The sequence below is a fragment of the Macaca mulatta genome, chromosome 18 (assembly GCF_049350105.2).
Source record: "Macaca mulatta isolate MMU2019108-1 chromosome 18, T2T-MMU8v2.0, whole genome shotgun sequence".
NCBI classification, from domain to species: Eukaryota; Metazoa; Chordata; class Mammalia; order Primates; family Cercopithecidae; genus Macaca; species Macaca mulatta.
Window position 1 is genome coordinate 53,028,547 of NC_133423.1, and position 12,507 is coordinate 53,041,053.

The 12,507-nt window shown below is 37.9% G+C and overlaps 1 pseudogene; it reads left to right on the plus strand.

The window, feature by feature from the left end:
* Window positions 4,380-4,877, plus strand: LOC100429700 (peptidylprolyl isomerase A (cyclophilin A) pseudogene; annotated as a pseudogene).

A 12,507-nucleotide genomic window follows, 5' to 3' on the forward strand; every position in this document is an offset into this window, starting at 1 on the left:
ATTTCTAAGAGTCTTCCCTTCTGACAAGATAGTACAGTCTAGAATAACTCTTTTGAGAAATGTGCACTATGAAACTATTGAAATATATCATGAATAATTGTAAAAAAAAAAAGACTTAAAAATGAATCAGGCTTTAGGAGAAGTCCAGGAGTTCATTTCAGCCTTGTTGAATCTGATCTGTCTATGAGACTTCCAAGTAGAGATGCAGAATTATCATTTAGTGATGCACATTGGGAGTGACATGAATGGGAACAGCAAACTTCGGAATTAGCACCTATGAGGCTTTAAAACTGCAAGCCAGAATGTTATCATCAAAGAAATCAATGTGGTTTGAGAATAGAAGAGCATTAAGGACTGGGTCCTGAGACACTACAAAACAAGGGATCAGGGAACAGAAAAGAGATTGAGAAGGAGCAACTAGGGAAATAAGAGAAAAACTAAGAGAGTATAGAGTCCTAGAATCCAAGTAAAGAACATAAATAATGAAGAAGAAAATGTTCTCCTGAGTCAAATTCCACTGATTGGTCAAGTAAGGTGAGGGCTAAGACTTTACCATTTATTGTTGAAGAAAATGGTTCAGTAAAGAACAATAACACAAAATAGAGTTTATGAGAGAGAGAAGAGAGTTGTAGAAACCATACCCCTAAGTAAGTATGCAAAAAATAATTAATGTGAAAGGCCTGAAATTGGTATCCATAGAAAAGCCTGCTTTGCAATGTTGGTCCTGGCATCTGGGAACCCGTATTAGAGAGGATTCTATTTATAGAACTAAAAAAATGCCTTACTATGTCTAAACTGTTTGAACAAGCAATGCAGTTTATGCTGAATACAAGCTTTCCTTCTGGGACTATGGAATTTTGCTATGTATTAGGCATAAGGTGGCAAAGTGACTTGCCCTCATGAAGACCTGGGGCGCTGAGTCTCTAATGAGATTCCCTAGCAGAAAACCTTTCACATGTGTTGACTTGCATTGTTGTTGGAAAACTTAAGTGCATCCTGTGCATCCATCCACTTTGAGAGGACTCTCATCAACTTGCTTCTGGTTTCCTCTGGACGTTGCTTCATTCATCCTCTTTATTGTTTTTGCTTTTTTATAATTTCATTATAATGAAACTTAGTTAAGAATATAATTATTAAAAATCATGTCCCAGACAGTAAGCAGGGTAGGTTTTTCATTTGATATGTCCCTGAGTCAGCATAGATATTGTAGAGTACATGTGAATAGTAATGGTGCCTGGACGAATACACTCTAGTGTTCCTTTCAATTTCCTTCTGTGTAGCTCAGAACTAGCAACACATCACATCATAACACAATGCTATTTTTAAAACATAATGTATATCTTTCTTGCTTTCTCACTAGATAGAAAGTTTTTTTGTGACTTGAGTTTTTATGTTGTCTTTGTGTGCTTAACCCTACCTACCACTTTACAGAGATGTGCATAATTCTTAGTGGGTTTTTGTTGGTTGCTTTCTTGTGAATCCATTAATATAGTTTTTAGCTGTGAGCCTTTACTTGGATTCTCCAAAAATCATTCACAAGAAATGAAGCCCGGTCTTAGCAAAGCAGAAAAGAAGGCATCAGAGCAGACCTTTGATATTCTTCTATTTTCCTCTGCTCAAATATGCTTTCTCCCTTGTCTGCCCCCCTTTCGCCTGTGCAGTAGATTTTCTTTCACTGTCACTTAACTTCTCAATGTCCTCAAACTAACTGCACTAACAGTGCTGGCCCTCTTGTCATCACCTTATCCTGCATTTTTTTCTATCCTTTCTCAGACTCTGTACCAGCATATCCAAAAATTTCTATCATTTTTTAAATTTTCCTGGATGTTATATAAGTTATCTGTTCTTGGGTAACAAGCCACACCAAAATTTAGTGATTTCAAAGAACAAATACTTACTTCTCATGAGTCTATGGGAAATTGGGTGTGCCTGTTGACTTGACCAGGCTTGGCTGATCTTAACTAAACTCACTCTAGTATATGTGATTCATTGCTGGGTTGCTGGGGGCTGAGTGGTCTATGTGGCCTCCCTCACATGCCTGGATGTTGACTGGTACCCAACTGGAATCATGGGGTGAATAGGTTCCTTGTCTTTCATCACCCAACAGGCCACTCTGGGCTTGTCTACATCAGGACATAAGTGTTTACACAAGGAGAACAGACATACCCATAGGCCCTTCTGGCCCAGCATTCAAACTGGCTTACTGTTACTGCCCCTGAATTCTCTTGGTCAAAACACCTCACAGGATTAGTTCAGATTCAAAAGGTGAGAAAATAGATTATGCCTCTTGACTGGAAAAGTTTCAAAGTTTCATTGCAAAGCAGTGTTGGTAAAAGGAGAGAAATAATTGTAGCCATTTTTATAATCTGTTTATAACACTGTGCACTTTGGTCACAATTATTCATATCCCTCCCACATTAAAGAAAAACATACCGTCTCCCAACACACCATAAAGGCCTCATTTCATAATGATATCACACTTGAAGTTCAGGGCCTTGTGATCTCCATTAGGTCCAGAGGCAGGTTTTATTGTGCAACTTTTATTAGTTTCTATACTTATGAACAAAAAAGATAAATTTTCCATCCCCCCTTCACCCATCACACTCAATATACAATTGTGACACAGGGACAGGAAAACAAAATACATATTCCTGTTTTTTTTTAAGCGGTCATTAATCCAGAGCATTCCTGAAGTCCCACTGAATCAATATTTCAGGATTCCAAAATCAAGAACAGAAGTATGCCAAGTATGCCAGGATTATTAGGTCTCAGCTTAGAGAAGTACGACTTCACTTTTTCTGACTCTGTGTATCAAAGCAATCTACAAAAATAGCGCAGACTGAAAAACTGAAGAAATAGACTATACTTCTTGATGGTGAGAGTTGCAGAATCTCATCAATGGCTACGTGGACAAAAGCAAGAAGGTAACTGCAGCTTTTATTTTTTTCTTTGCAAAATCTACCATAAGGAGTTTCTGGGTAACAAAAGCACAGCTGATATGTTCATTCAACTGAAAATAACTATGAGTAATAATGTATCCTGACTTCATCACATTTGCATTTAAACTAAGGACTTCAATATCTTAATACTTATTTAATAAGTGGAGAACTCATGGTCTCATAAATCTATCTTACATATTCTAACTCCATATTGTTGTCTACATGCATTTATTTTCTTTTTGACTCAATTTTATCCTTTTAAAAAATGTTTAAGGTAATACTTACTGCTGGAACAAAGAAACCACCAAATCTCAATGGCTAAACCAATAAAATGTATTTCTCACTTATCCAATGTCCAGTGCAGACATTTGGCAAGCAGCGTTTTGTGTACTGATTCAGGAACTGGGACTGCTTTCAGTTTCTGATTGCCTTTCCCTCCGTCCTATCTCCTAGTGAGAAAAGGTAAACGTAGAAGATACACTGTTCCTAGCTTATATACAATTCTGCTGATGAAATTTGTGCAGGACCCTTTCCCTGGGAGGTTGGAAAAGTGCCTTGATTAGGTCTCCTTTGGCAACGTTTCCTGTGCATTGTTTTGCAAGGCCCCTGGCTCACACCTCTGGAAAAATGTTCACAGTTCATTGTCCTACTTGGCCACAGTAACATGCAGTGTTCCTTAGAATCCACGCAATTTTTGAAACCCTCTTCCTGATAATGAGATTGACACCCAATGTTGTTTTATAATTTGAACACCTAAATCATATTTTAGTCCAGGCTTCAAATTCTTTGACAATACAGTTTTCTAAAATATTAGCAGGTTTTATATGTGCTGTTTCTAGACTTTTCATTGCACTAGTAATTACACCCACAGTTCTTCCAATCTAGGTTCCAGATGTACTGTTATTATCCTAACCCTATAAAGCCCTTATTTGTTTCTTCTCGTTCAACGTCTGTTTGAAAACCAGCCAATTCTCTCCTGAACTCACCTCTTTCTTGTAATAACTTTGCTAAAGGCCACAATTAGAAACTCACTCAGTATTCTGCTGCATCTTTCCAACCCCTTCCCCTAGAGCCACAAGCTCAGTGGGCAGGTTCTTCCTTCCAAGTGATTGCGCATGGCAATTTTACCAAATATTTTGCTGCCAGACTACTGTGTATGTTTTCTTGCTGCTGGCTAACACTACACTAAAGTAAAAAACTAAAGGTTTTTTATGGTGACAATGCCTAGCTTCTATTATCAATTTATTTATTGCTTAGTTTAGTTACACTAACTGCTATTAAAAAGCAAAACCCCCTATCTCAGGGCTTGACACCATTAAGAGTTTATCTCTAGCTCCAGCCAATTGCAATGTAAGTGTTTAGTTGCCAGCCTTCTACATCTGATTAAAAAACCCTGGCTTTGCAGATGCTGCCGCCGAGGCAAGTCCTGTACTACTAGCCATGGTCAACCCTACTGTGTTCTTCGACATTGCCGTCGACGGCGAGCCCTTGGGCCGCGTCTCCTTCGAGCTGTTTGCAGACAAGTTTCCAAAGACAGCAGAAAATTTTCGTGCTCTGAGCACTGGAGAGAAAGGATTTGGTTTTAAGGGTTCCTGCTTTCACAGAATTATTCCAGGGTTTATGTGTCAGGGTGGTGACTTCACACGCCATAATGGCACTGGTGGCAAGTCCATCTATGGGGAGAAATTTGAAGATGAGAACTTCATCCTAAAGCATACAGGTCCTGGCATCTTGTCCATGGCAAATGCTGGACCCAACACAAATGGTTCCCAGTTTTTCATCTGCACTGCCAAGACTGAGTGGTTGGATGGCAAGCATGTGGTCTTTGGCAAAGTGAAAGAAGGCATGAATATTGTGGAGGCCATGGAGAGCTTTGGGTCCAGGAATGGCAAGACCAGCAAGAAGATCACCATTGCTGACTGTGGACAACTCGAATAAGTTTGACTTGTGTTTTATCTTAACCACCAGACCATTCCTTCTGTAGCTCAGGAGAGCACCCCTCTACCCCATTTGCTCGCAGTATCCTAGAATCTTTGTGCTTTCGCTGCAGTTCCCTTTGGGTTCCATGTTTTCCTTGTTCTCTCCCATGCCTAGCTGGATTGCAGAGTTAAGTTTATGATTATGAAATAAAAACTAAGTAACAACAACAAAAAAAAAACCCTGGGTCCATTTTTTTTTTTTTTTTCCGAGATGGAGTCTTGCTCTGTCACCCAGGCTGGAGTGCGGTGCATGATCTCAGCTCACTGCAGTCTTTACCTCCGTGGTTCAAGTGATTCTCCTGCCTTAGCCTCCCAAGTAGCTGGGGATACAGGTGCATGCCACCACACCTGGCTAATTTTTGTATTTTCAGTAGAGACAGGGTTTTGCTATGTTGGCCGAGCTGATCTTAAACTCCTGGTCTTAGGTGATCCACTCACCTCAGCCTCCCAAAGTGCTGGGATTACAGGTGTGAGCCTGGGCATACTTTTAATGGGAAATATAAAGAGGTAATATACACTAGATCCTTCAAGTTCTTATGAAATACCCACATCGAAGAAATTTCTAGTTCTTGGAAGAAGTTACCTCCACCTACACATGCCTTCTACCTTATTTCAAAGGCAATGAAGTGGTTGGACTTAGGAGGTTAATAGGTTAGCACTTGACTGTACCCACCGCTTCTGTTTTCTTTCCTCCACCCCCATATGATTTGCTGTTTTCTTGCTAAAACTTTCAGCATAGTGCTGTGCCTCTCAATATTTAGATGTGTGTGTATGCGTGTGTTAGTGTGTATGTGCATGTGTGTGTAAGGGGTATGTGTGAGACAAGGAAAATTTCCTGTATCTAAGGAGAGGAAGGAAATTGAGAAAGCTTCAATGCGCATCACATGGCAGGGAAGAGAAACCCAAGACTGTGTCACTGGCCAGAGCAACAGTGAAGTTCACTCCGGACTATGTTCTCCACTGAGAGCAGAACCAAAGACATGGCCCTGAAGCTATAACCTGAAAATGTTTTTTCTAATTTGTATTTCTTCTTGATTTTGACCTGTACATGCCTCAAATTTTTGTAATATTTATCATCTTTGTCATTAATTTGGCAATTCATATAGATTAGCATCCTTGTTAAATATATCTTCAATTATTTGAATTGTCAGGTTGTTTCTTAAAGGTTGTTACCTAAACTAATTCATATCCCCACAAAATCTAGCACAATTTTTTGCCATGGTAGCTATCAAGTAATTTTTTTTTTTGATTAACTGACCAGTTATTCTGAGTCTTAGGAGATACATTAAGAGGTTTTTTGTTGTTGTTGTTTTGTTTTGTTTTTTTTCTTCTCTGGCACCAAATGCATGTTGTCATTTTCCAACACCACTTCTTCAACTCTCTTACACCAACGGGGTGTAAATTTAATTCAGTTCTGAGGGTATACATTTCATTCAGTTCTGACACTGTCTGTCTAGTGTCAGATCCCACAAGAGTTAATGTCAGATCCTACAAGTTAAAGGGCTCAATCCCATAAGACTGTCCCCATTTCAGATGTCAATTGTGTGTCCTAGACAACTCATATTTCTGAGTGACCAGCTATAAATGAGGGGCTTCCATACTCCCACTTCGGTCTCAATAATTTACTAGAACAGCTCCCAGAACTCAGGAAGCCATTTTACTTATATGTACTGCTTTATTATAAAGGTTAAAACTCAGCAACAGCCAGAGGAGATGCACAGGGCAAGGTATGAGGGCTGGGGTTACATTAGAAAATGTACCACTCTCCCAGACCTCGATGTGTTCACAACCAAGAAGCTCTTAGAATCCCACCTATCATTTAAGGGTTTTTATGGAGGTTTCATCATGTAGGCATGATCAATGATGATGATCATTATTATTATTGTTGTTGTTGTTGTTGTTGTTATTTTGAGATGGAGTTTCACTCTTGTTGACCAGGCTAGAATGCAATGGCACTATCTCAGCTCACTGCCACCTCCCCCATCCAGGTTCAAGGTTCTCCTGCCTCAGACTCCCAAGTAGCTGGGATTACAGGCATGCACCACCACACCGGGCTAATTTTGTGTTTTTAGTAGAGACGGGGTTTCACCATGTTGGTCGGGCTGGTCTCGAACTCTTGACCTCAAGTAATCCACCTACCTCAGCCTCCCAAAGTGCTGGGATTACAGGCATGAGCCACCACGTGGCCATGATCATTTATTAATCAATCTCCTACCTTTCTGCCCTCCCCAGAGGTTGCGTGTGTGGCTGAAAGTTTCAGGTTTCTAATTAAGCTTTGGTCTTTCTGGCAACCAGCTGCCATCCTGAAGCTATCTAGGGGCCTGTCAAGGTTGGTTTATTTTGAGAGATGGAGAGAAAGAGAAAGAGAGAGCGAGAGAGAGAGAGAGAGAGAGAGAAAGAGAGAGAGAGAGAGATAAAATAAATCTGTAACTCTGGAAATTTCAACAGATTTAGGTGCTCTGTGCCAGGAATCAGAAACAAAGATCAAATATATATTTCTTATTATATCACATCCTCCTACTTCAGTTGGTAAGTACAAGGCAAGATATATTCTGGATATTGAGAAGTCTGTTTTTCTGTGTAGAGAAAAGTGAATCTGATTATATGCACACTATAAACAAGACAGTATTTTTCTAATAGACAAAGTGTACTCAGTAAATTAAAAGGGCTGCCACTGTGCTTTCATAATTCTTAGCCTTCAAAGTGAATGAAATAGAATACAGTAAGTAAATAAGCAAGTAAATAAAATCAACAATAAAATCTTTATCACTTCTGTCTAGAAATACATCTTTCATATTGTGATTTTTTTTTTCTCTAGTTAATAATGTCATTTCTCCTTTGTGGAATGATCTAAGGATGGGTCTAACAAATGTCATTTTAAATAGAAGGGTTTTTGTTTTTGTTTTTCTTAAGAAATTAATCAATAAGTATATGAATAAATATTTATTTAAGTTAGACATCAACAGACTGGATGAACCAAAACGCTACTTTGTGAAGTACTTTGTAAATGCATGAAACCTCATTATTTCACTTATTTGGAATGATTAGTCCATTCATACTTGCTGTAATAAAGTTAGCACTTCTTTGACTATTAAAGTGAAATTGACAATGTTAAAATTTAAAAAAATATTAGCTTTTTTGTTAGTGAGGACCATTAGGATTACCTCTTTAGCGGCACAAATAATATTAATGGGTCATTAAAAATGGCTCCTCTAAATAGATAAGTATGTCTTTGCTTTGTTAAAATCTTAAAACTTGTTCCAAGAATTCCCTCCAACTTTAGAACAGCATCACTTTCTTACTCTATACTAAACAAAGGTTCTCTATATAAAAGCTTTCATTAAGTTTTGGTTTTTCACCTATTTAATAGAGTAAATTTATAGGGTTCTACTGGGCTGCACTACTATTTGTGAAAATTAATCATTTTTATATTAAATTTGTAGATTGTCACTTATTTACTGGCCTGGGGCAAGACATGTTTTACTTTTCTTATCCCAGTATTTAAGAAGTCCCGTAGAGTAAATGAGTTTCTAATATTAGATATTCTAGAGAAGTGAAGGAAAAAACGATTCTGTGAGCTGGAACATAAATGGTCTGTCTATGTTAGGCTGCATTAAAATATACTCAAATGGAAGTAAGAAAACTTACTTATAGCATGATTTTGTTTGGCAAAATGACAGGAGTTACAGGAGATGCATTATGTGGGTTTTTTGCATACAGAAGTACATGAAAAAGATTATATGTCTTGGATGCTCTTCTACCTTTATTTTGCTTTTTTTTGGTCATTACAAACTCTACCTCCTATGACTGTATGTATATGTGTTTATTGCCTGTACTTTCATATTACAACTAACAAGCCTTTGAAGGCTTAATGTGTCACTATTCCTGAAGACTATAACTGGGGATTCATATAAAATATGAATACTAAGACAAAACATGTCAACCTTTTTTTTCTTAATAAATCTTTTTTTTTACACAAGTTGATATTTACAGAAAAATGGTAGAGATGATACTGGGATTCCATATGCCTCTCACTCATCTTCCTTTATTACTAACATCAATGTTCCTTTATTATGATGCATTTGTTACAATGAATAGATTAATATTGATGTATTATTATTATTAACTAAAATCAATATGGTATGCGTATTTCCTTAGTTTTAATATAATGTCTTTTTTTCTATTCAGTCTATAATATTGGAGTTAGTCATCATGCCTCCATAGAGTCCTGATAGTTGTGACAATATCTCAGACTTTTCCTGTTTTTCATGATCTTGGCAGTATGACAAGTACTGGTCGACTCTTTTGTAGAATGTTGATGATTTGGATTTGTCTGGTGATTTTTCTCGTGATTAGACTGGAGTTACAGTTTTCGGAGGAGAACTACGGAGGTAAAGTGATATTCTCATCACATCAGACCATGATTATGTACTAGCAACATGACTTATCAAGGTTGATGTTGACTTTGTCCACCTGGTTGAGTGGTGTTCATCAGGTTTCTCAATGGGAAAGTTCTTCTTTATTGTCTCCTTTTGCATAGTGTTCTCTTTGGCAGGAAATCGCTATGCATAGCCCACACTTCAGAAGTGGGATTTTATGCTGCAGCTCTTCGATGAGAGAGGATCTGCATGGATTATTTGTCATTCTTCTACATGGGAAATTTCTCTTCCTCTCAATTTGTTTGTTTATTATTTATATAATTATAAATTCATAGGTATTTACTTTATACTTTAGGATATTTCCCAACAATATTTATTCTGTTTCTCAAGTTGTTTCAAAAATAGTTATGAGAGCTCTTTCAGTTGACTCCTATATTCCTTTGATATACACCCAGTATTGTGGGTCTTCTTTCTTTGGGCTTTTCTTTCTCTTTCTTTCTTTGATGTACAGCCATCATTGTGGGTCTTTCTTTGGGCCTTTTTCTCTCTCTCTCTTCCTTTCTTTCTTTCTCTCCTTCTTCTTTTCTTTCTTTCTCTCTCTCTTTCTTTCTTTCTTTCTTTCTTTCTTTCTTTCTTTCTTTCTTTCTTTCTTTCTTTCTTTCTTTCTCTCTCTCTCTCTCTCTCTCTTTCTTTCTTTCTTTCTTTCTTTCTTTCTTTCTTTCTTTCTTTCTTTCTTTCTTTCTTTCTTGTTTTCTTTCTTTTTATCTTTCTTTCCTTCTTCTTTATTTCTCTTGTCTTTTCTTTCTTTTTGTAACTCTTCTTTTCCTTCTGGCATTCTAAGATGCTCCAGGTTCATCTTGCATATTTACTGCCTCCATCTTTATATCAGTTATCTGCTTTGTTGTTGTTGTTGTTTTTGGAGACAGGGTCTCACTCTGTCACTCAGGCTGGAGAGCAGTGACATGATCTCGGCCCACTGCAACCTCTGCTTCCTGGGTTCAAGCTATTCTTGTGCCTCACCCTCCCGAGTAGCTGGGATTACAGGTGCACGCCACCACACCAGGCTCATTTTTTTTTTTTTTTTTTGTATTTTTAGTAGAGACAGGGTTTCACTATGTTGACCATGCTGGTCTCGAACTCCTGACCTCAAATAATGCACCTACCTTGGCCTCCCAAAGTTCTAGGATTACAGACGTGAGCCACTGCGCCCGGTCCTTGTTTTTTGTGTGTGTTTGTTTACTAGTTTTGTTTTTCGGTTTTTGTTTAATTGTAGAATTACATTAGAATCCAAGATTTGGACACTAGAGTGTTCATTTCTATTGAAATGTTGTTTGTATGTCACCTCAGAGCAAGAAAACATGTATGTGTATACTAGCCCATGTGAATGCATACATCTAAAAATACTTGCATATGTAATTATCTGTATCAATATTAAAGTAAATGTAAGTTCAAACTGATATCTCCAACTCGAATCCTTTTTTAAATTATACTTTAAGTTCTGGGGCACATGTGCAGAACATGCAGTTTTGTTACATAGGTATGCACGTGCCATGGTGGTTTGCTGCACCCATCGACCTGTCATCTACTTTAGGTATTTCTCCTAATGTTATCCCTCCCTTAGCCCCTCACCCCCCATGACAGGCCCCAGTGTGTGATGTTCCCCTCCTGTGTCCATGTGTTCTCATTGTTCAACTCCCACTTATGAGTGAGAACATGCGGTGTTTGGTTTTCTGTTCTTGCGATAGTTTGCTGAGAATGATGGTTTCCAGCTTCATCCATGTCCTTGCAAAGGACATGAACTCATCCTTTTTTTGGCTGCATAGCATTCCATGGTGTATATGTGCCACATTTTCTTTATCCAGTATATCACTGATGGGCATTTGGGTTGATTCCAAGTCTTTGCTATTGTGAATAGTGCAGCAATAAACATATGTGTGCATGTGTCTTTGTAGTAAAATGATTTATAATCCTCTGGATATATACCCAATAATGGGATTGCTGAGTCAAATGGTATTTCTGATTCTAGATCCTTGAGGAATTGCCACACTGTCTTCCACCATGTTTGAACTAATTTACACTCCCACCAACAGTGTAAAAGTAACGTGATGCCTCCAGCTTTGTTCTTTTTGCTTAGGATTGTCTTGGCTATGTGGGCTTTTTTTTGGTTCCATATGAAGTTCAGTTTTTCTAATTTTGTGAAGTAAGTCAATGGTAGCTTGATGGAGATAGCATTGAATCTTTAAATTACTTCGGGTAGTATGGCCATTTTCACAATATTGATTCTTCCTATCCATGACCATGGAATGTTTTTACATTTATTCTGTCCTCTCTTATTTCCTTGAGCAGTGGTTTGTAGTTCTCCTTGAAGAGGTCCTTCACATCCCTTGTTAGCTGTATTCCTAGGTATTTTATTCTCATTGTAACAATTGTGAATGGGAGTTCATTCATGATTTGGCTCTCTGTTTGTCTGTTATTGGTCTATAGGAATGCTTGTGATTTTTGCACATTGATTTTGTATCCTGAGACTTTGCTGAAGTTGCTTATTAGCTTAATAAGTAGGTTTGGGGTTGAGACGATGGGGTTTTCTAAATATACAATCCTGTCATCTGCAAACAGAGACAATTTGACTTCCTCTCTTCCTATTTGAATATCCTTTATTTCTTTGTCTTGCCTGATTGGCCTTGCCAGAACTTCTAATACCACATTGAATAGGAGTGGTGAGAGATGGCATCCTTGTCTTGTGCAGGTCTTCAAAGGGAATGCTTCCAGTTTTTGCCCATTCAGTATGATATTGGCTGCAGGTTTGTCATAAATAGCTCTTATTATTTTGAGATACATTCCATCAATACCTAGTTTATTAAGAGTTTTTAGCATGAAGGGTGTTGAATTTTTCCAAAGGCCTTTTCTGCATCTATGGAGATAATCCTGTGATTTTTGTCATTGGTTCTGTTTATGTGATAGATTATGTTTATTGATTTGCATGCATTGAACCAGCCTTGCATCCCAGGTATGAAGGCAACTTGATCATGTGGATAAGGTTTTGGATGTGATGCTGGATTCAGTTTGGCAGTATCTTATTGAGGATTTTCACATCGATGTTCAATAGGGATATTGGTCTGAAATTTTCTTTTTTTGTTGTGTCTCCGCCAGGTTTTGATATCAGGATGATACTAGCCTCATAAAATGAGTTATGGAGGATTCCCTCTTTTT